Source organism: Phasianus colchicus, chromosome 8, assembly GCF_987193195.1.
Source record: "Phasianus colchicus chromosome 8, bPhaCol1.hap1.1, whole genome shotgun sequence".
Taxonomy (NCBI): Eukaryota; Metazoa; Chordata; class Aves; order Galliformes; family Phasianidae; genus Phasianus; species Phasianus colchicus.
Window position 1 is genome coordinate 2,531,266 of NC_143443.1, and position 24,032 is coordinate 2,555,297.

General features: G+C 42.5%; 1 protein-coding gene across 4 annotated transcripts in view; it reads right to left on the reverse strand.

Annotated features, from left to right (window-relative positions):
* The window catches only part of PCDH15 (protocadherin related 15), an 858,090-nt gene that overhangs the window by 382,102 nt on the left and 451,956 nt on the right, over positions 1–24,032 (reverse strand). Inside the window, exons 1-2 of one of the 4 annotated variants that reach the window (XM_031602523.2) lie at positions 19,915–20,394; positions 13,618–13,679 (exon numbers count right to left, since the gene is read on the reverse strand). The gene's annotated coding sequence lies outside the window, so the exon portion shown is untranslated. Of the gene's footprint in view, positions 1–13,617; positions 13,680–19,914; positions 20,681–24,032 lie in introns of those variants that run through there. The other 3 variants (XM_090144725.1, XM_090144724.1, XM_090144727.1) reach the window with 3 other exon arrangements.

The window sequence follows — 24,032 nt, forward strand, 5'->3', positions numbered from 1 at the left end:
ACTCTCTTTTGAAGGCTATCATGTTTTTACTATCTAATCATCTCATCTTTCTACGCTATCCACAAGAACTTCAATTCAGGATTGATTGTAACAACAAGCTTCTATGAGAAGTTATTCCTTTTCATTAAATAAAGCATAAGAGGTGCATAAATGTGTTTTTAGGCTTCAGTTATTTCTGTAGGCAACTTCTCAAGTTTCATCTTTGGATGCACGCTTGGCATTTCTACACATACTTAAGTGTATTTCTGAAAAGTAATAAGAACCCCAGAACCTAGCTTGTATTGCTCATAAACAAACAACTGATAGAAAGAAAAAATGGCATCCAGATTTCATAGAATATTGTTAGCGAAGGATACTGGCACTACTGAAAGAAATCTCAAACTCCAGAGTCTTCAGTCATGCACTATGGAACATTATGGAGAAATAAATAAAAATAGAGATCTACTGGGCTCGACGCATTAAGTTAGAGATCATAAGAAACCCCTGCACTACGCTTTCTCTCAGAAGTGAATTCATGCCTTTTGACCTTGGTTCTTTTGATAGGCTACGCGTGAGGACAAATTAGACATAACTAGAGGCTATAAGCTTCTTCCCAGCTAGCTGACGAGAGCTGAAGCATAAATAACCAAATTTAAAAACTCTCCACCCATAGGTTTTACAGCGAACATGCTTTCATTCTTGGGATTCTCATTACTAATTTAGTCCTGATTCGTAAGGCGCTTCCATTTCTATTTATCTAGAAGTACCACATTAAACAGTTCGAGACATCTGTTAACTCGTGACAGTTCACAATACATTACAGTTGCTGTCGAGTACAAATTCACAGAGGAAAGTGAAGTGTTTAATTTCCAAATGCATCACCATTTGCACCATCAATATGCCGACTCGCTCCGACACAATCACCCAACGTCATCTTGAAAACCATCACGAGGGTCCATATGGCATCAAAATGATGTCGCAGGGCAGAGAAGCTAATGGAATCTGCAATTCTGTGACTTCACAACTAAGTCAGAACGGAGGCCCCTTTATGTTCACTACATGAAAACGGCAAGAGATATTTCAAGGGTCTTCAGGCCTCACTGCATGAAAACCAACACAATGGGAGTGCGTAAGAGAGTAAGTTGATTTCTCTTAGTCAAATGCTCTCCAATTTCAGTAAAAAAAAAAAAAAAAAAAAAAAAACTAGTCTTTATATAGGTAAGACATATATCTTACATATAGAATAGAATCATAGAATTGCTCAGGTTGGGAAAGACCCTAAAAATCATCGAGTCCAATCACAACCGAAGCATGCTACCCAACTCTAACAACCCTCTGATAAATCACGTCCTTGAGCAACACATCCAAACTGTTTTTAAATACATACAGGGATGGTGACTCACCCACCTCCCTGGGGAGCCTATTCCAGGCTTAACAACCCTTTCTGTAAAGAAGTGTTTCCTGATATCCAACCTAAACTTCCCCTCGTCCTGTCCACCTGGAGTCCACTTGGAACAACAGAAAAGCACAGCTCAAGCTCTCTGTGCAGTGCTCTTTACTCTAGCAGTTGATACAATGAATAGAACGTTAGGTGTGCGTACTGTGAGAGAAGGCAACAAATAATGGAGCATCATCCTGGCAGCACGTAAAGAAAAAAACAGCCTCCATAACAGCACAGCAAATGAAGGAAGGAAAGAATAGACTTGCGAGGCAAAAGTTTAGTACTGAATAATCTTCAAGCATGAAACCGAAGACCGTGGTAGAAGATGGAGATTAATGTGCTGTGCGGTAGGTGATTTGTATTGCTTGATGGTTTAAGGACACGTCTTTACTAACTTTATGAAATGTTCTGAGCTGCTTGTTTCTAACGTGCCTGTATCACACTTTTGATCTTTGGGCTTTTCAGCTGTTTCTGAAACTAAGAAGTAACCTTTGTTAGCTGTAGGGGAGCTCAATGAGTGTACAGTGAGTACATTAACTGGGACAATGCAGCATTCATAGCTACCTCAGTGGGATTACTTGGCAATAGACCTACCAAATTTGAGTTAAGAGCTGGACTGATGATGGGGAGTGTGATGAACCCAAGCACTGAAATAACCTTCCTCCACCTGCTCTGCATTTCATTACAGCTCATCACTTGCAGTGGTAGAGGGTTAGTCTGGTTTTATAAGCTTTCATAGGAAAGTACAGAAAAAGAAGATAACTTTTCTATTTTCTTATAGCAGTCTGTATGTTTACAATATAACTCAATCCTATTTTCAGAGTAAACCTAAACTATTTAAGCACAGAAGAACTTTCTGAATAGAAACAAAAACCTCTGAATATAAACCAGAGAAGGATGCAAATGCTATATGTCCTTAGAGGAGAAGTTGTGCTGTGAAGTTGTGAGCTTGAGTTCTCAGAGCTGTGTTTAAATAAGAGACCTCTACTATGCTGCCCTTCTCGCTCACCTAGCCAGGGCTCTCCTCTCATAGTACTGTGGTGCCCTGCAAGTAGTATCTAAGGAGATGGAAATAAAAGCCATCCTCTTGGCAAGGGTGTTAAACAGGATTAACAGAGAACAAGGCATTGCATCAGTCAATGAAAGTGGTGGGGAAATAAAGGATTTGGGGTGGAGATCAGATCTATTCATGTGCTGTTTCAATAGCACGCAGAATATCTATTCTGTGGAAGCACAAGCAGAATAGCTTAGAGAAATATCTATATCAGTAGCTACAAAACTGTAACTCATCTCTTGCTCCCAGTCTTTTCCTAAGTTCAGTGATATTGCGAAGACAATTATTTGCCTTTGCAGATTACAAATATTTTAATTAATTTCTAAGTAATTGCTTAATCACAATGAGGTTTGGCTCCAATGGGCAATTCTGATCATTCTGAATAAGATACAAGATGATTCTTAACATCAGCTTTGAATACCATTTTTTGAATTCTCAGTCAATATCTTATGTTATTCTAGCCATTTCCCTTCCTTGCCTTTGTGTTGCATTTTGACTTGAATGAAAGTTATAAAATGAAAAAAATAGATATTTCTTCATGAAACTATTTCTGTATGTGCAAAGTTTTGTACCACTGATTTTACTTTATGAAAGCAATTGTATATGGAGTTTCTAGATTACTGCTTTCACTCCTTTATACTGGTGAAAACTGGTTGGTCTCTTCTCACTGGTGACAGGAGGGGAAATGGCCTCAAGTTGTACCAGGATAAGTTTAGGTTGGAATCAGGAAACACTTATTTACAGAAAGGGTTGTTAAGTACTGAATAGGCTCCCCAGGGAGGTGGTTGAGTCACCATCCCCGGATGTGTTTAAGAACTGTTTGGATGTGGTGCTCAGGGACATGATTTAGCAGAGGGCTGTTAGAGTTAGGGTAGTATGCTTAGGTTGTGGTTGGACTCTATGACCTCGAAGGTCTTTTCCAACCTGAGTGATTCTGTGTTTCTATGACCCTGCTTTTTCACACCATTCTCTAGCATATTTTTGACAATTAAGTCTCCCAACACAGACCAGCAATAGTTTGGTCTAAAATCAGATTATCTGATTTTAACTTAACCACGTTCTCATTGTTACTTTCTATTTATACTTCTGTCAATTACATATCAACATTAAGTCGTTGGAAATCAGACATGATAGGAAGTCATTGAACCAGAGGCAAACAGCAGCATCCCTAGTGAGATGGTATGCTACCACGGCAAGCCGTGTCCCAGTTTAATCAAAAGAAGCCCTTCATCATCTCATTGCTCTATCTTTCATCCTGCACTACTGCACAATGTTCAGACCTTGGTGCTTTGCCAAATGGATTTCTAATCACTCTAACTGCTTTCCCACCTATCACACTACACCGTCATCAAGCTTTGAGTTACTGTATTGAATCTTTCTTGCTTTAATCCCAATCCTGCGTTGAATAAATCCTCACATTTCAATTACAACTACCTTATAAATTCTACTGCTAACAACATGCTCATAGCCCTGTGCGACAAAAGATAAATTTAAGCCCTAGGCTGAAGATGCCCAGCAAAGATTTGCAACTTGTGCGTACCCTAGTTTATGTACATCAGTTGCTTTACTAAAAGCAAAGCATAGGACAGAGGAGAACTCTGCCATGCCGCGCTGCCTCTGCCTGGTGCTTGCAAGACAAGCCCAGGGAAGAGAGCAACAACAGAAAGCTTGAGCGATTCCTGCTCACAGTAATCTCCAGCCACCTGCTGCTCAGACTTGCTGAAGCCAAGGTTGTGTCCCCACAGAGAATGGCCTTCAATGGATTTTCCCTTCACAGCACCTTCCACGAGCTCCTAGAAGAACAGCTTCCCTAGTTTACTTGGACCCTGCTGTCTTATAGATGCACTGCCTGCTCCATGGGAATCCTGGAAGCAGGATTTTGTGCTACTCTACTACCTGGGTCACTCAGTTTTCACTTACCCTCTGTTGCAACTCCTTGTAATTATTTCCCCTCCTTTTTAATAGATCTTCAGTTAAAAACTGGTCCTTTTGAGTGACCAAAATGGCACCACAGACAGCTCATTACCATAATGCTTGCTATTCTTTTGTTGTTGTTGTTGTTTTTTCAGTAAGTCCAGCATTAGATTTTTCCTTCATGGCTGCTACAGGACACTCGGTCAACACACCAGTCTAAAAATGACTTCAGAGCACCAGCAATTTACTTTTTCAGCCACACGGGATTCTGTGGCAATCGTTTTCCTCATCCAGGTGCTCAGGACCCAAGTACTCCTGCATCTCCTACTGTCAATGGCTTAGCATCAACTTCAACATCTGCCTGTTCCTTGCCACACACTTAGATCATTTTTCAACAGACATGCTATCTTTTTCAGAACACAGGCAGGCTTTTCATGTAAAAGTGTACGTATGTCAGCTAATAGTCACTGGGCTGTCCCAGACACTTGTGATGTTCACACATCATCCATCACAGTGCTCAGGGGAAATTCAAGTTAGATATCAGGAGGAAGTTTTTCACCCAGAGGGTGGTGAGGCACTGGAACAGGTTGCCCAAGGAGGCTGTGGATGCCCCATCCCTGGAGGCATTCAAGGCCAGGCTGGATGTGGCTCTGGGCAGCCTGGGCTGCTGGTTGGCGACCCTGCACACAGCAGGGGATTGGAACTGGATGAGCATTGTGGGCCTTTTCAACCCAAGGTATTCTATGTCCACAGCTTTTTAAATAGGTGCTTAAAGCAAAGATTTTGAATGCCACCAAGGAAGAATGCATCTATTTACTCCGCATTTGGAAGAGTAGGTGTAGGTATTGCAGTGGCAGTTTCATAATATTCACTAATGCTCAATTCTGCAAAGTTCGGCTTCCTCAGACTCTGTATGCTTGTTAAGAACTGGTAAATACATTACCTAACTGCTGCCTTCAGTACTAACTTAAAAACAAAAATATACTAAACAAATGCAATCTTCACACAAAAAGACCTCCTCATACTTAACAATGCAACAATCTCATTTTAACTTCAAAACAAGAAGTGTCTTATCTACATACAGACCTGCATTCCAAGGACTGTGCTTCAACCAATGCTTTTACAAGATGACAAAGAAAGCAGGCAAGCTGCTTTCCACCACCATTCCTGCAAAATAACTTCAGACATTCCAGAAGGCCAGCACAAAACTACCAGCCCTCAAGCAGAAGAATGAATGATTTTCCTCATGTTCTTTTCTCTGGTGCATGGGGAAAAGTTTCTAGATTGATTGAGCAGTTTCCAAAGTATTTTCTAAGTCCAATCATTTCCTTTCTCCCCCTTCTTTGTGTGTTAATTACAATTTATTACAGACCTCACCCATACATGATCTACTTCAATTTCCTCTGCATGATGAAGAAATTTACTAGCTGACAACCCTGGCTGGCTAGACTGAATAATGCTGGCCTACATCAGATGACAATCACAACAAATGGAAACAGAAGTATCTACAAAGAGTTTGCATCTGTTAATGCCAAATCTCAGATTTTACTTCCATGCAGGATACTTGTTGGTCCTGTTGCTGAAATCAATTGCGGAGCTTTGATTACAACTTCAAAGAGAAATTTGGTAGGAAGAAAAACTCGGTACCAGGCATCTTTGATGTTTGTTACGTAAGTCAATAACCCCAAATTTCTGGGGTAAAATTAAAAGCTGTTATCAGCACCAATCTCCTTTACCAAAAGAAAGAAAGTCATTATTAGAGAGAAGCATTTGAGTTGCACTGATTACAGAAGTGGGCAGATCCTGGTTTACACGTACATCAAAGGATGCAGTTCAGGTGTATTTTTTCTGAGAAAGAGTTAAGTAGAAATGCCTGTCTTGCAGTTTTATTCAACTATACTGAATTTTCCAACATGAATCTTATTCAGTGGCGGCCCAAATGTTATCTCAGTATGACAGATGGCTACTCTAGGTACTGAAAAAGACTGATGGAAGAGTCAGACATGAGTAAAATCAAGCAGTGCCCCAGTGCGTGGTTTTGGCATGGAAGAATATCAAATAAATACTCAACAGTGAGCCCTTCTGATGCATTGCCTACGTTGTAAAATTAAGTGACCGCAGCTTATGCCTAGTCAAATCTCTCAAAACATTGCAACCAAGGTCAATGGAGGTACAAAAAATTAAGCTCATAATAAAACAAACTGAGAAATTTTGGCTTTTTCCTCAACTGCAACCAAGAGAATTCAATCTAGCAGTTTTCTGAGAAGATGACTTGTGACATGAGCAGATCGCATGCCACGTGCTGTCCCACGCATCTGAAAGGTTCATGCTTGAACTCATACTTGCAGGTAGTATCCATGATTCCTGGGCACCGACATAAGTTATAAAACTTTAAGCAACGATTAGGAAAGTAACGCCCCTATTTGCACCTAAATAAGTACGAATACTAAACAGTATTTGAAAAGTTAAGAAGAAATAAGCTTATCCTTAGGCAGAAAGGAGAACCTTTCATGAATGCTTTCCACCAATTGGACTCAGGCTGCCACTCTGAGCAGTGTTCTGGAAAGCTTAGGGTGCAAGTTGGCAAAAGAGGATCCTTACAATCTTAAACCGTAGTGAGAACTGAATTTTGATAAAACCTAACCTGCCATCAGAAAGTGTTCTGGCTTTTTTTTTTTTTTTTACCCTTTGAAATAGGGAGAGATATAAAGAAAAAGCTGTGCATGAATGCTGTTAATGATCGCTACTGGACCAAGAATTAAATACATCATTGTTATCTGCACTGCAAGAGGCCTGGAATATACCCCTACTTTTGGGAGGACAGCAAAGGTAGATGCACCACACTTAGGAACAGAGGAGGCCTCCAACAGCAGCCATCCCGTTCCCTGCAACTCCCATGCACAACTGCAGTGTGGCATCACCCTATGCCAACGGTAAGGCAGATTCAGCCAGAAGCAAAGGAGAACACGACAAGAGGCAGAACAGCACAGCTTTCTGACTTAATCCCAATTCCGACATGTTCTCAGATGTTCAACGTGAAAAATGGAAATAAAATGCTCGCTAACAGTAATAAATTAGAGAAGTTAACACTAGGCTACAGGAAAGCGTTCCCTGTAATGTTCTCTGAAGAATTACTAAGCACACAAAGTGCTGACATCAAGAAACAATTTACTTGATTTACTCAAACTAAAAAGTTGGTTACAGGTAGCTCAAGAAGGTGGTGTTCTTTCCCCCCTCTCCCCCCCTTAACCTACACAAAGTTAATGTCATTAGTAGGACTTGGTGGGTTACACCAAAACCTTTTATAAATCAAAATTCAGATTCCTGTTTGAGGCTTAAAACTTCTATTTCATCTTGGAGTTGCTAGATAGGTTGATACACAGTAAATCTGGAAAATATTACGGCAACAGAAGTAGAGCAGCCTTCACCTAGATACTTTAAAAGCCTGAAACATCAGGATCACAGCGAGATGTCAAAACACAAATAGCTATTTGTATTTGCTCAGAATTATGGTTCGTAATTCTTTGGTATTTAACAGGGATAGCTTCCCAAAATAACCCACTCTGCTGCCACTTCGTGGGCTGAAAAGCAAGAGTCGTGCAATTCAAGAAGCAACTCGATGAGACAGATTTTGGCCAACTTAAAAAATAGAGATTCCACTTCAAGAAAAACTTCTAAACAGTACAGCACCTGAGCTGCATTCTGTGCTACGGTTAAAGAAACACGTTTTGAGAAAAACACCATATGCAGAACTTCTTTTTACACCTCCAAAAACCGTTTGCGCGATATTCAGCTACTTCATCATCATTTCATGAAACAAAACAATGGAAAAAGAAATCCTCCGCATTGACTCTGCCCTCTAAAAATGACACGTCCTTGTTGCCTGCCTCACAGCGATTGTCAGAAGCAACGTTCTGCTGCAGAGAAATACAGACGTTCTTTCATATCTATCACAAATAACACGCTTGGTGGCTCACAGGTGCAGAAATGAATAGACAGAACATTAAATTCTAACGTCAATGAGTTGTGCAGTAACCAATTACAGTCACAGGTTTTTGAGTTATTAAACTGAAGAAACAAGAAGCTTCACTCGAAGGACTACACCAAAATATTTGTGTTTGTCAGTTGACAGAACAACCACACGACCTTATTTCCCCTCTCTACTTTTCTTTGGCCTAGGCATTAACATCCATGCACAAAACCTCTTGAACTTATTTAGCTGTTTTCAACCAACTTAAAACCCTTATTCTGCTTAAACAGCTGGGATCACCTTGGGGTTGAAAGTTAAGTTTCTTTTCTTTCTTCATTGGCATGAAGCAAGACCAGAGCAACAAAATGCTCCAGAAGGATGCAGTGGGCTGCACCCACAACCAGCTCCAGGGGGTTGTAAGGTTTCACACTACGCTCAGTAATAACCAGACTCACCATGCAAGTTCTCTTCAAATGCTTAGCAGGCTACTTGCAACATCAGCGTCTCATTCCATTAACAGATCTGACACAGACTGCTCCTTACTCAGCATCTAAGGATGCTATCGCTACCCTACGACTTTGATTATACCAGTAATTAAGCCAGCTAAAAATATTCGACACACTAAAATCTCGAAGAACGCATGGAACCAATATACAAAATAACCTGCTCATACTTTCATCTCTCTTGCAGGCATCCTGGCTCCCAGCAATAGCTTTTTCATCTTTTTTCTTTAAACAAGAACACTTTCAAGGCTTTGATTTGGTGAAGTTCAGTACAGAAACCGAACTGACAGAACTTGAGCTTCTTTGAGACACTTCTGCTTGCAAAATCAGAACGCTTAGGACCTCTCAGAGTCACTCTAGCACGTGTTTCAATTCTTTTTGACGTTACAGGAGAAATCCAGGGTGGGATGGTTTTAACAGGTTATGCCTAGGCACAAAAACAGATCCGTAAAACAAGAGCTGGCAAATGATACAAGGAAAAGCAAGCTATTTCAGCCTACTTGTTTCAGCACAACACATGATTCCTCCTTAGGTCATTTGCCTGTATACTGTCTCTCCTGTTCATACGCGCATGCTGACATGAAGCTCTAAATAGAGCAAGGAAATAAAATGGAGAGGAGTGACAGCTTCATAATGCTCTCAACATACCCACCTCGTTCTGTTGTTTGATTTATTTTACAGTTCTGCTTGAAAAACAACTGTTGATATATCTCTGTTTATACTAGAGACTGAGCAAGGGACACAAACAAGTGCATCACAGCTCAGCACTAGTCTCTCCCCATCCTTACCCCTGCATTTGAGAGCATTTGCAGACAGCCCTGCAGAGTTCAGCTGAGCACTACTTACACCTGGAGGTATGCCTGTACCATGCAGCAAAAGCCTCTGGCCAGTCTAGAACTCCATATCTCACAGCTTCCCAGTAACATGAGGTCTTTCTGCACTTATCCTTCCAGGCTCTGAAAGAAACTCAAACATACTGAAAGGTGGAGAGAAGAAATGTATTTATTAAGTCATGAACAGTTCTTTACAGAACCAAGCCTTGAACTATTGCTGTACCACCAGGCACGACGATGAGCTCACAGAAGACACCATGACATCTCTCCATTTCAATTTAATACTGAATGCTTTTAAGTAACGGCTCTTCAGCACTGCATATATTTTTCATGTCATCAAAGTAGACAATGACATGCTTTATATAGCAAAACAACATGCATTTATGAATTCCTGAATACTCCATGCTGTTTCTATAACACGCTTGCTAACATTAATGAAGAAACCCCAACCAACTTCCATCAATGCTAGTGCAAAATAGATGATGTAGTTATCATGTGCTTTCTACTCCTGACTCTGAGTTGCCACTAGTGGACAACCTGGACTTGCTGCTGTTTACTGCAGGTCACTGTCTTGGTGCACACGAACCTAACGCTTCTAAGACGAGGAACAAAAGCAGCAGCTGATGACCACAGCCTTTCTGAGCTACCTTCTTCACCCAGCAGGCCTTAAGGGTGAGAAAAAACAGGGAGGAGTTACACACATACCCAGCCCATAACCACCAGAGCAGGAAAATAAATCCATCCGCTGTTATCCTGTACACTAAAGATAAAAACACGTACACTGAAGAGATCAGCTAATAGGCTTCGTAAAGCACTGAGCATCCACAGCTCTGTGAAGTCTGATATCTCTACGCACTGTCAGGTTTGCAGCATGCCTGAACACCTGCAGGCGTTTGCAGCACTTGCTGGAAAAGCTGCAGAAATAAATATCTGACTAAACAATGTAAATCTGTATTTTCATCCTAGAGCTATTAACCAAGTCTGCTTTAATCAGAATCTAAGGCAACCTGCTGAATTCCTACAGTGTTAAAAATAAAGCCCTTCCAAAAGCACCCAGAGCAAACCAAGCTGCTGCTGGGGTTGCTGAGAGCAGGCAGAGGACACCTCTGGGCTGCCAGCCCTGGAGCAAGGGCTGGTTCAGGTTCACCAAAATACAGGAAGTACCTAACTCCAGTTCAGCAATCTCTGCCAAAGTTGTTAATGGCCATAGAAGTCATTGGTTGTTGCAAGTACAAAGTGGCAGTTTTATCGGCAATTCTAGTCAAGATATTGAATGCAGGAAGAACAAACAGGGAGAGAAATCAGTGAATGCAGTATTAAGAATACACTGGACCTATACACGAGAGGGAAATCAGCAAGCAGAAAAGCTAACTTGCAAGAAAACCAACCTCACTAGAATTCTGCTCCCATTTAGTTCAAAGAAAAAAAAAAACACAAAAAACACCAAAACCCCTTTCTGATTCCAGACAAATCAATTCAGCCAATACTCTGCTCTGAGAAATGGCTCCAAACGCTCAAGTCTCCTGCAATTCACCAAATCCCTTATTAACTGGAAAATTAGGAGGAATAATGCAAAGCTGCAGATCAATGTACGTTAATTTTCAACGTTCAACTATCAAAACTGTTTCCCCCCCCCCCCAAAAAAAAAAAAAAAAAACAAAGCTGATTCTGGGTGCCCACCAGATCAGCAAGCACTGATGAATAAAGCCAACCCAGTTATCTCCTTGGCTTTCCTTGTGCTACTGTACACTTGCAATAACTGATAAGATACTCTCCACTTCAGATTAAAATGTAGGAATAAATTCACACTGGGGAAGAATTGCCCAGCACCGAAATTGAAATTTGAACTCGAGTTGAATTCTGAGTCCATAAAACTACCCATAACCGAGTCTTGAACAGGGAAAATAAATTTATGGATGTACACAGGAGAGACAAATCATGGAGATAAGTATCATATATAAATCCACAGTGGCTATATAATTACAGCGTCAGAGATCCATGATTAATCTTAAAGACAGAGATACGGATGAATCAGGATGCCTCCACAGGAGGGTGGCAGTTCTGGCCAGCCAAGTGCTTCTGAGGTGACCACCATCATCATCCCCACAGATAGCACGAGGGTGTGCACTGCAGTGAGCTATGGAAGCTCAACAACCGGACTCCAAGGATGCACAAGACAGCTTCCAGGGTACAAAGGGTGAAAGAGTTAAATATGCATCTATATTCATCTCTTAGGCTGCTACCAAGCACCGATGCGTGCAGCAAAGCTTGCATTGAAACCCTCACTTACTTTAGAGATAGCATTTATATCTTCAGATAAGTTTCTTCAAGAAGTGAGGCTTACTTGTCACACCATGCTGCTGCCCACCTGCCCTTCCCTTCCCCTTCCCAGAAGATCCTTGATGGCCATATCCAAGCTACCAAAACAACTAATTCCTGAAAACAAGCAGAGGAGAGCCCATACATAACCTCTCCCCCAAAATGTGTTTTTAATGCAAAAAAGTTATAAGGAATAAGTGGACAAACCTGTGATGCACTGGTAACTTAAAGCCATCTTACTGCTGTAATAAAGCAGGCACCTGAAACTCCATGTAGCTGCTTTTATACATGTCAAAACTGGTACTGCCAGTCGCTGTGTTAAAATCGGGATTTCTCCCGTTGTAAATATATTTTCCTTCCTTCCTAGCGAAGGTGGGAAACTTCATTTAACTCTAGGAGCACCTATGCTATTACCTTCAAGGGTCGTACAAGCCACTGCATAGCTGCACCAGCCAGAGACAGTCACTGCTGTAACCTTGTTTTCTCTTTTTCTAATTTCATTTGCAAGACCTCTAGAGGGCAGTGAATAAAAGAAAATAAAGTACCAGAAATAGCCAGGAACATTAAATATAATTTTAGAAATTGGAATCTCCTCTAATTATTCCCTCCCACCGAAAGCCTTCCAGGTAATTATATGGATTTATAGATGAATCCAACAGAATTTTGCCAGCCCCCAATGCTATGCTCTGTTGCATTTTGCACTGACAGACTCCAGCCATTGACATTCTTTTGGAAGCTGAACATCTTTCTTGGACTTCAATTAAAATATGCAGCAGGCCATCTTACGCCCATTGTGCTCACAAACATTGCATTTTCGTTCCTACAAAAAGCCACACTAAGCCAAAATAAAATGAAGTCAAGCTGACTTGCTTAGTCAGTCTACAACAGTATGATGCTAACATTCAGGTTCATGTCAGAATATCCAGGAACTACAACAGAAGGTAGTCTCATAATTCCACTTGGGTTTTTGTGCACATATTGGACATTGATTAAGACGTGCTGTTAATAGCTTCATTATTCTTTTCACTATGGCTTATACAATGAAGCTATTACCAATAGAAATATGCAAAATTAACTTAAATTGGCTACATCAGACTGAAACAACAGGGTAGGTGCTGTATATTCGGCCTTATCTTGAACAGTAAAAATGGCCATCAATACAGCGCCAGCCTACCATTATACCATTTCAGCTACGCTTTAGTAACTTCCTATGGCTTTACATATCTGAAATCAGCAATGCAATTATCACAAGTAGATCTGTCCTCACCATGCATCAATATTCTGCTTATTTTTGGAATGCAGAACAGATGTTCTGCATCTAAATGCATCTAAGAACGTTAAGGACCAAGAGCTCAAAGTGTGTGTTAACACTTGACTGCTTGACGTTAGGGCCCTGAGGGCACCCACAGACCTTGCAGGCCTCCTGGCCTGCCCTAACCAGGGCTGTGGGAAAGCAGGCTCCATCCCTGCAGTACCTAAAGCCCCTCCAAACACCTCCAAAGATACCACAGAATGCAGTCAGCAACGTGCTATCACCCCATCTAAACTCCTCAATGCTCTCAAAACGTCAAAAACACACTTGCATTTGTAACACACAGACTTACGTGAACTTCTGAGCCCTCTTCATACTCCATCAAAGTATGCTGCACTGTCACAGAGAGATGTCCTACAGGGATGAAAAATTGGGAAGATGTTACCCATGCTCGTTTCACGGAACGCAACTAATTTTGCTAACATTAATCCCTAACTGCTCCATCCTAAAAGCAAGACTAAGGTGCACAGGGGGGCAGCAGGGAGGGACATACCAATAAGCCATTTGCCATTGACTTCCTAGCACAACAACTCTGCACCCCAGACCGTACCAACTTTATAAGGTCCATTTGTTTCCTCCAAATCTTTTTCTGAAAGCGTCAGACAAAGCTCAACAGTAACATCGGCTGTTTTCTATCACCACAAACCTTTGTGCATTTACTAAGATCCACTTAGATAATTCAGACACTTCCACAGAAACAGCATGAGCTTAGCGAAATGGAACAGACAGCAAAAGAGGAGGTCTGTGCTGGGTCAGAAGGAGCATTCTGGGCTGCTACGTGAACTTACAAATCTTCCAACACTTGCTACAAAGCCAAAAAGGAAAACAGTTTTGACTCAATTTGTTACAAAGCCCACTAAACAGCAGTTTCCTCATACAGCCCACAAACCTGCACGCATTCACAAAAACAGATGGATATATGCAAACCCTGTTAGCAAACACCTGGAAAAAAAACGTAATCAGGCCCAAAGCTAAGTTTCTGCTTTAAGCAATTGAATAAATGGTGAAAAAAAAAATAAAAATTAGGCAATTCAACAGCCAAAGTTACCTTAATTCTAACTGAAAAAATAAAATGGATATCTCTTGGACTTCTAAAATCAAGCACTTACAGGTACATCCTCAATGATGATTTTCACTAATGCTTCCCTGAAGTCTGCAAAATTCTACCTATATCAGTCTAACATCACTGTGATGGGAAGCAGCGCTGCTGACGGAGCCTGGAAGAACCCCTTTTCTCTTGGAGAAAGCCTCTCCTGGTGGCAGCACTCTGCCTACAGACTTCTTTCCATAGAAATAAACAGGTATGGCAGTGCACAAAAGCAAGAAGTCAAAAGTGAAAATAAAAGACAGAAGCAAATACAAAAGGCGAGAAAGAACCTATTGTGATTAAAAAAAGATATCTCAGAAAGGGGGAAAGAAGAAACAGGTTGTGTCAAGACCTTGTAGCAGTAGCTTTGGGTCAAGGCAGCCCTGGGCAGGCTGTAAATGTTGTTAGACTTCCAACAGCGAGCACAGATACCTCCAGCTGTGTGTACCAACAGTACATATACTCAGGGTGTATACTTCATTATTTCTGAGGATGGAAGCGCTGCTAGTTCAGGATCTTCTGGGATCAGAGTTCGTATTCTTTAAAGCTAAAAAAGGTTACATGGCATTTGTCACGAGATCCTCCATTCAGAAGGCTGCTTCTATTTTACTAAGCAGCTTTACACTGATTTCTCAGTTGCCTGTAAGTACTCTTCAAAAAGATTAAATCAAAGGCTGAATGGCTTACAAAACTCTCCCCTACCAACCACAAAGAACGAAGAGGGATGAGAGGCTGAATCCCCGATTTAAGCAGGAAGGCTGGTGCTGTCCCAACTAATGAATGCCAATCAGAGTCTCTCATTACCCAGCACATCTCAGATGTAATCTGAATCACACAGAAGTTGTGTTCTTGATACAAGTGGCTGCGCTGCTTCTGAGATCAAAGACCACATCTTGCTCTGGGGACCGTGGAGAGGTGCTGGGCTTCACCTTCCCCATGGCAGCAGTAGCACGTCTGCAGGTGATGAACAGACAAGAGGGCTGCCTGGGAGGCACAATTAGTAATTCCTCTACTGCTCTGTAACCTCATTAACACTCTTGCTTACAGAAATCTTTTGCTTGACTGCAAGCCAGTCACTGCCTCCCCCAGGCACGCAGGCTTCCTCATGCTGAACAAACTGCCCAGGCACACTGAATTAGAGCACCTCCAAAAGCTGATCACAGAACAGCATGCAGGCAGAGGACACAGCTTGCTCTCTCATGCACTGGAAAACAGCCATGTAATTGTACACAAACTAAGTTCCTTTAAAGGATCCAGCTTCTCTATCTGTTTACAACTTGCTCCTTTGGGAGTAATCCCAGAGCTGTGCTGCATTCCAGCAGTAACAAAGCAGATTTTCACTCAAACCAAACGCGCAAATATAAATGTTCATGTTTCAAATATGCAGTTTTGCACACAAATTTCAGCTTGGTACGTAAGAACCACCTGCACCAGGAGGTCACAGGCTTGGCTTTCTCTGCATCGTCCCTCCCAGTCATTCAGACTACACACATCACCTCATGATGCAGAACCTGGGGGAAAGAGGCCCCGCTAGCAAGAATAAACTTGTGGAAATTCATACTGAAAGACTGAAGCTGAGTACAGCAGTGAAGACTCCCGTCCTGCCAGACAGGAAGTTGAAACCTACCACAGGTGAGATCACAAAATCCTGATCCTTCAGAATCCGAAGGCAGCACTTTTCAGATTGCATCCACAGGAATAAAGCCCAACACTGCCTTCTTACATCAGCTCGGCCCTCTCTCAGCCCGCCAGGCCTCCTTCCAGCTGCTGCCCTGCGACTCCTTGCAGAGAACAGCAGCGGCAGCTGGGAGAATTCAGAGAGATTTGCTCTATTTCATGGTCTTTTACCACAGAAATCTTGCACATTTGGTTATGCAGAAAATTAAGTGAAAAAAAAACAACAATAGCAATAAAGCTGCATTGCAGCAGAAAACAATTTGGCTACGCAGGCCGCTGCTAAATCAGAAAGGCTCCTGTGAATCTACTGCTAGCATAATGAGGAGGAGGTAAGTCATTAGCAAATGGAAACATTTAATCCAAAAAATTTGAAACAGTGCCAAATCTATTTTCTGCCTCTCAGTAGCAAATCACCTGAGAAGCTCCTAGTAAGCACAGTCACTGTGGTCATTAGAAATAAATAAATAAAGAGTGAGAGGTGAGGTAACTGAAAGGGATCAGGTAAGGCTTCACAAACCCTCTTCCACCATCAGCATTAACGTCCCACATGTTTCATCAGAGCAAAATGAACTTCTGTCTTCACACACTATGATTTACAACTGAAACTATAATCCCTGCATCATAGAACAGCTTACATTAGAAAAGACCTTAAGGGTCATCTAGTTCCAACCCCCCTACTACAGGCTGGTTGCCAGCCATTAGACCAGGCTGTCCAGCACCCCATCCAACCTGGCCTTCAATGCCTCTAGAGAGAGGGCATACACAGCTTCTCCCAGCCTAGGCCTGGGATTCACCATCCCCTGAGTCAAGAATTAACTCCTAACATCTAACCTCAATCTCATCTCTTAGTTTTAAACCATTCAGTCTTGTCCTATCACTATCAGGCTAAGTAAAAAGTTTGTCTCCTTCCCGATAAACACTCTTTAACTACTGGAAAGCCACAGTGAGATTTCTCGAGAGCCTTCTCTTCTCTTAGCTACACAAGCCCAGCTCCCTCAGCCTTTCCTTCATAATACTACAGCTCTCTGAGCATCTTCATGGCTCTCCTCAGGATCTGCTTCAACTCCTCCATGTCTTCCTCGTCTGGCACGAGGCAGGGGCCCTGGTGAGCAGCTGGTCCAGTAACATCTCAGCTGTTTCTGGTCTGTCCAATACCTGGACCACAAAGTTATCCTCAGTTCAATCCAGCAGATTGTTTTCAGCTCACTATTTTGTTTTCTCAGCATATGTCTGGGTGGTTGAAATCATTCTCACAGGCTCTCATCCTGACAGGTGATGCCTCTCGTAGTTCAAGTAAGATCTAACCAACATGCTCTCCGTGACCAGGAGGCCTGTGGTAGACACTGAACGCCAGAAGTCTTTCTTGGGCTGGTCTCTTCTTTTAACCCACAAGCTCTCAATCTGGTAATGGCTGTTTCTCAGAGGCAGCTCTTCACAACCTATCCATTTCTCCACATGTATGCAAGAACTACCTGCACCTTGTTATTGTGTGACTGGATGGGAACCCCTGCCATCAGTACTAGGACAAAGCACCAACACAACCTCATCACTCTTAGCAGTGTATTGCCTGCCCAAATCCCCTCCAGCTGCTCTGCAGGCACCAGCACCTGCCTGCCTCTCAGCCATCCCATAGAACACTACCTCTCAGCACCCAGGCCTGGTTGGGGTACAGACAGCAAACTCAGGTTCACTGCCTCCAGAGTAATCATCTCCAAACAGAGAAATTGCCAGCACTTCGAGGCCACTCCCTGAGCGCACACAGCTTTAAAAAAGCTGATCTCTTGATGTCCATGCAAACAATTTTTGCAAGATCCACCCATGGCGATGCCAAAACAGCAAGGTAAGGGATCACTGCCTGCCTCTGGGCTCAACCCAGGGTTTTATTCCCTGGTGCCAGGCATGAATTCCCCTCCCCGCCCCCCCCATAGCAGTACGCAGAATGACCCAGTGCCTTGAGGAAGCTGATGGCACTGGCAACAAGCTCCTAATCATGTTGCAGTGTATAATAGGAGCTCTAATAGTGTTGCAATGTATTTCAAGCCATTTGCTCAAAGAGGTTTGTTTTGTTTTTTTATGATTAGAGTAAGAACGAGAGCTCATTCTATAAACATTTTACTTCAACTAGGAAATACAGAATAGTTAAAATATTACTGTAAATAAACAGAAAGAAAAAATAACAAATCTGGCATCCAAATGAAGGCGTTTCACATTTTCAGTGGACAAGTACTTTGCTCCTTTCCACTCAGATTTCTTACTTTGACCCACTCTGTTCACCAGACAGCCTGTGAGATGGATGAGCATCAGGTCCTGTGCCTAATAAGGAGCAATGCCCCACAGTGCACAGGAATGTGGCTGCTCAGTACAGAGATGCTGGGAAGATACAGAGTATAGAAGATGATGACTGTACACTGCAATGAAACATCTGAGTCAAGTTGGAGCAGCACAAACCAAGCAGAGGCGCAACTTCAGGCCCTGCTCAGGAGAAGCACTTTTGTGAGACAACGTGGCCAGCCCTGGACATAGCACCAATGTGGACAGGGGAGAATGGTCCAACAATATCCCACCAATAAGGAACACTAAGATGTGAAGAACTCAGCTTGTGAGTAAAGACAAATAGTTTTCCAAAGGCAAGCATTATGAACAGCAGATAAAAAAACAAACCAGAGTTAACCTGAAAACAGCCAACCCTATAAGAGAAAAGTAAGCAAACAGAGATGGCTTTACCTGTCAGAGCTACCCAAAAACCCAGCCTGCCCACAGCCCAATATAAAACTGCAGTCATGTAGGAAGGGAGAACAACTGCTCTGTCTTCCCAAACTGGGGTTATTTCTCAATAACTTGATTTTAGCCCCTACTTAGATTCAGCTTTTTTCCCCTCTCTAGAGGGGTTTGCAAAGCTGAGCTGTCCCTCCCCCTCCAGCAGCTGCAGCTCCTACAGTCCCACCTGTGCACACAGCTTGAACATACACTGGCTTTCAGGCCTCTGAGAAAAAGCAGAACATCCACTCAAAGCAAACTGGCCAATGGAAAGAAGGCACAACCTTGCTGTTACAGCTGAATAAATAAGATACCAGCACCTTACCACATCCTGCCTGTACAAGGATGAAAAGAGGCGACCAAGCATACCACAGAAAGTCAGAATGTGGTTTTCATAAGTCCTTCCATAGAATCATAAAAACAAGGTTGGAAAGGACCTACAAGATCATCTCACCCAACCATCCTCCTATCCCTATTGCTCCCACAAACTATTAAACCATATCTCACAGCACCTCATCCAGACATTTCTTGAACACACCTGCCAAAGCTTACTGCTACATGTGCAAAGGAGACAAGGAAACGCACTCTGCACTCACACTGCAGTTATGATTAATGTAGATCTGTTACGTAGATTTCACTCAATACATATGATACCCCTCGATCTATGTGAACCTGAGAAAATGTCAGAACAAGAAGTTGGTAATATTTTAATGCTTCTCCCTTTCAAAGACCAGCACCCAAAGCACCTACCCCTATCAATCTCCTGCTATAGCTAATAACAAACAAGGAAGGGACAAAAAGGAATAGAGCAACAAGGTAAGAAGACAGCAAAATGGTTACAATGATAGCAGTGGAGCTACTGGCCTCACAAAGTAGGTTACAAACAAACAAAATACTTCCAAGAGAGCATAATGTATAAGATAACTTCTAAGCATGAGGCTGTATTCTGCCATCTTGATTTCTTACTAAAGAAAAAGCAAAATTGCTTCTGACAGGCTGCTGACAATACCAGGCAAAGTATTCACAGGTAGATAAATAGTCACATACAGAAAAAAGAACTGAACTCACCCAATTGGTGATGCAGCTCTCCAGCCACACAGCACTCCTCAGCAAGCAGCCCAAGCAATGCTCTCCTTTCAGTGGCTGACCCTCATATGAGCCCTGGAGGGCCCTACTGTGACTCATAGAATAGAATCATAGAGTCATAGAGTCCAGCCCTTTTGGTCACCTGGGGAGCACAGGTGCAAGCAATCTGCCTGCATTCCTTGGGTCAGCCTCACCCCTTCACCAGGTGCCTCAATCACCAGTTTAAGCCACCACCTGACAGTTCCCCTACACCTGATAAGTCACAACTGTACCTTTCTTCATCCCAAATGTGCAAGAAACATGAACTTTGCAGTTGTTGTAGAACAATTTCACAATTCTGTTCCAACACCACCACGGTTTGTCCTAAAATCAGTGCTATACATCACAGCAGAGCCTTCCTGTAGGGCTACCAGAAGCATGGAAAATATTGTCTAAATTGTTCTTAATCACCTTCAATGTCAAAGACACCTTTACCAGTTTTATTTTTCAAGTGTTTTCTGCTTGTGTTTTACTTTGGTGCATTTTGCCTTTTAACATTTCAAAAGAGAAAGCTGAAAGGAAAAAAAGGACAACAGAACATGCTGAATGAGATGTTGAATTAAGTACATTCCTATTCAAGGCAGGATAATCTCCTGCTTTGTGAGCTGCCCTCAGCTCCAGCCATTCGTAGCCTTGCCTTTGAGCAACCAGCTCCTCCGCACACCTGGCTGCATTTTTTTGGTAAAGTAAGAAAGGAAACAAATAAATCTGTCAATCTAATGGAAATAATCATCAGAAAAGGCAGTTCCTGATGGTCTCTCTTACGCAGCTGAGCTCTGCACTTCCTAATTCATCTCTGGCTGTTGTTTGGAACGTATTAAAAACGCGCTTTTGAAACTGCTGTCATTAGGAAGCCTGATGCCATAACCTGATGTTAAAGGCTGATCTGAGTTTCAAATTCAAAGGCAACATAGTGCCAGGTTTGATAGTTTCTGCTTGCAAAGTTGGATATCAGTAGAGCAGAAGTACCTGTACGCAGAAGGGAGCAACAACATCAGGGGGTTTGATGCAGCTTACACATCAAACACACAAGTAAGATAGATCTTACTGCAGCCCACATAGTTCAGTAGCTGAAGCCAGTCCTGATCTCAATGAACTGTCTGAGCAATGCTTGCTTTCAAAGCACAGCACGGGGGGAGATGGTAACTCTTCATCCACAGCATTTCCTTGTGAAAAGGAGGAAGGTTTCACGAGCAGGGGCAAGGGCAGGTCGTGCCGAAGCAGAAATGCTTAGGGCAACTCACAAAGCCACAACGAAGAAGTAAATAAGATTTCTTCAAGACTAACTTTCTCACTTAAAAAATAAAAGGCAAAAAAAACACAAAAAACCAAAGCTACCCAAACTATCAGTGATGAAAGAACTTTTAAAACCAGTTTTCTCTCTCTGCTTTGAAGGCGGCTCATCACAACAATAACCGTATGTGCATGTGAGGCTGTGGGGCTAGCATAGATGGGGACTCTCATTTTCTCTCCAGTTCCTAAGCCATACTGCTGAAAACTATGGAAACAGAGAGAGGTGGTGGTGAGGGTCCGGACCCCTGAACAACCAGCGACCTCCAAGGAAACACCTTTCATTTTAAGGCGCAGCAAGACAGATTCTCTGACGAGGTCACGTTTCTCTGGAGGACAGGGATGACACATTTGGTACATTACTCAATCAAGAGCTGAATTACTGCTCTCCCAAACTTGGCATTTGATTTAGCTGTCATGCCCAGTGCATTGCAGCTAATAAAAGGCAGTGGGCTGTTTCACTCTGCTGACTTGCAGGTCACGGAGAATGAAGGAGACGGTGCTGGCTATGCCTTGATGTTTAGGATAGAGACTTGCCAATGATTAATATATATGTGTATAGGCTCTTTTTCTAGACACTTAATTATATGTTCCAGTGATGGGACAGGGGGACAGCCTGGATTTATACAAGTGTCGGAATGTTCCAGGAGAACCTATCACCTATTTAGCAAATATACTAAGTTGCTGCTTTTCCATTCTTAGTAATATTTCAAGAGAAGGGCAAGTAAGGTAAGGCTCAGACCCGGTAAAAGTTCAGGGCTACCTCTGGAACTACTTTTGGGTATGAATTCCTCCACACCTGCCTATGAATGGCACACAGAATGGCCTTGTCATAGCCTGGCAGAGAGGACAAAGCCCACATCACATACCATCATGCTGCAGAAAGCAACTTGAGCAAGGTCTTAAGGATGATCCGAAAGAGTCTGAGAAAAAATCAGACAGAAGGAAGCTGAGTCTGTGAATCGTCCATAAGAAGTTTCAGTGCTGCAGTTATTGCTAACTTGTACAGATGGACAGGCAGCAACATCTCAAGTCAATGACAGCACTACAAGAGACAATCAAAGGCAGTATTCTCAAACATGCCGAGCATGGGGAAAGGGATACCTATCTTAATATCATATCTGCCTTCCTGAAGCACCAATGTGCATAGCCAGGAAAGATGAAGGCTAGCATTCCTATCTTTCCATATGTAGTATACCAGAAATACCACACTGAAGGTCTTCTGGGATGCAGGAGGAATGGCCTGCTCTGTCTGAGCTTTAGCTTGATTTGGAACAACTTCTAGTACAGACAGGGCTATATATGCTCAGAACTATCTAACAGCAAAACACTAGGAATATATTTTCTGAGGTCTAACCATGTGAAAATTACAAGATTGTTAGGTCAATGGAAGCCAACTTTGGTTGTGATGACAATGTTTGCGGTGACTGTAAATAATTCAGAAGAAGTAGGTCTTTCAAAGTCAGTATGTTATAAGCAGTCACATTTAATAAAACACCCATGCTGAATTAGACACTGGGTCTTGAGAGTCAGAAGCACAGGATAAGCAGGGAAGCCTCTAAATGAAGCTTTTAATTTGTCTAGAACAGCAATGATGGCTTTAACAATATGTCCACATAGAATCATATCATAGAAACACAGAATGGCCTGGGTTGAAAAGGACCATAGTGATCATCTGGTTCCAACCCCCTGCTATGTGCAGGTCGCCAACCTGCAGACCAGGCTGCCCAGAGCCACATCCAGCCTGGCCTTGAATGCCTCCAGGGATGGGGCATCCACAACCTCCTTGGGCAACCTGTTCCAGTGCCTCACCACCCTCTGGGTGAAAAACTTCCTCCTAATATCTAACCTAAGCCTCCCCTGTCTCAGTTTAAAACCATTCCCCCTTGTCCTATCACCATCTGCCCCTGTAAACAGCCGTTCCCCCTCCTCTTTATACACTCCCTTCAAGTACTGGAAGGCCACAATGAGGTCTCCCCAGAGTCTTCTCTAAAAGAAGCACATCTCCAAAAAGTTCAGAACGATGGAGAATAAGAGAGTATGAGATTGTTCAGTGGGGCCACGCTGTCATAAAACATGAACGCTGTGAGCTGAACCCAAGCCAGCTTTGTCATTTTCCTAAGGGAATTTGTATGCCTTGCTGCTGAAGGCTCTCCAGTGTCTGGAAGGGTTTAAGTGCTGCTCTGAAGCACTGATATTTACAGAAGCAAAGCCTATGCTAGCACTGTTGAGCGTCTCAAAACAAATGACAGATCCATTCAAACCCTGGGAAAGCATTAGAGTGTCAGAAAGATCACGATCTTGTGTTCTTCTTCTCAACTCAATGTTATACAAGACTGTGCACCTTTATTCTAGGGTTACTGCTATGCCTCTGTGCAATAAAGGATACAGACCTTCCTGCAAACTTCTTCAGAGCCTCAGCAGACTTGTTCTCAGGTTAAAACTACCGTGCATGCCAGTGATCCTGCTTATGTCAGGAATAAATTTCTATGGATTTGAAAGACGCTTAGGCCATGCTAAGAACAGGGAGTGCAGGCAGGATGCTTGCTGCTATGGCTGGTGGGAGGGAACTGCTGACCCCTGCGGTTATCAGAAAAGCGTAGGAAAAGATGTAGGTTCTTCAAAGGGCAGTGCTAATAAAGAAAAAAAAAATCTCTATCAGATGCTAGCACATCCTGATTAGAATTCATGATGACTCACACTGGAAGGCCTGTTTCTAATCCCTATATATGATACTGACTTATCAAGACAGACAGCTGGTTGCAAAGATG